Source organism: Geospiza fortis, unplaced genomic scaffold (assembly GCF_000277835.1).
Source record: "Geospiza fortis unplaced genomic scaffold, GeoFor_1.0 scaffold371, whole genome shotgun sequence".
NCBI lineage: Eukaryota > Metazoa > Chordata > Aves > Passeriformes > Thraupidae > Geospiza > Geospiza fortis.
The window spans coordinates 377,201-377,996 of record NW_005054597.1 but is presented as its reverse complement, the minus strand read 5'-3'; positions in this window follow the sequence as shown (position 1 = coordinate 377,996).

Here is a 796-nt window from a genome sequence, read left to right as displayed (position 1 = left end):
GGCGGCCCCCCCCCCCAGCGAGCCCTCCCCGGGGCCGCTTCCATATTCCGAGAGCTTTCACACCGCCACCATCCCGTCATTAGAGGGTCATTTGCAGGAGCTGTCAAGGGTGGGCCGGGGGCGCGGGGCTGACCCCCGGCAGGAGGCAAAGCGGGAGCCTGGGGGATGTAAAATTGCAGCGTTTTGCCTCTTTCTGCGCGGTTTTGCTGCTCACAGAGGGTTCCAAAGCAAGATTCAGTCCCCCAACGCCCCCCGGGACCCCTGCCCCTCCATCGGGTGCCGTATCTCTGCCATCTCTGCCCCTCCATCACGCCTGCCTGGAATCCAGCAGAGGGTTCAAAAAGTTGTGGCGGGGCAGGGGGAGGCAGCAGCCCCTTCCTGGGAAGAGCCGCTGGTGGAAAAATAAAGGCTGGGATTCCAGGGCTGTAAGGAAAACATCAAAGTGCAAGAGGGTTAAAAAGGTTGTGGCGGGGCGGGGGGAGGCAGCAGCCCCTTCCTGGGAAGAGCAGCTGGTGGAAAAATAAAGGCTGGGATTCCAGGGCTGTAAGGAAAACATCAAAGTGCGGGACAATGACAATAAAGTCGGGTTTAGGCGAGGATCTGCCAGGCTCGGGATGGGAGGAGGGACCTGACCTGAGCTGGGAGAGCTCTAGCCCTGCTCCTGCCCCAATCTACATCGGCTGGGGGACACAGGAGCCCAGACAGGAGGACAATAAAGTGGGGGGACAGCCCCGGTCCTGCCCAGGAGCCTTCAGCATCCCAGGGCTGGGGGAACTGGCAGGGGCGTGCTCTGGGG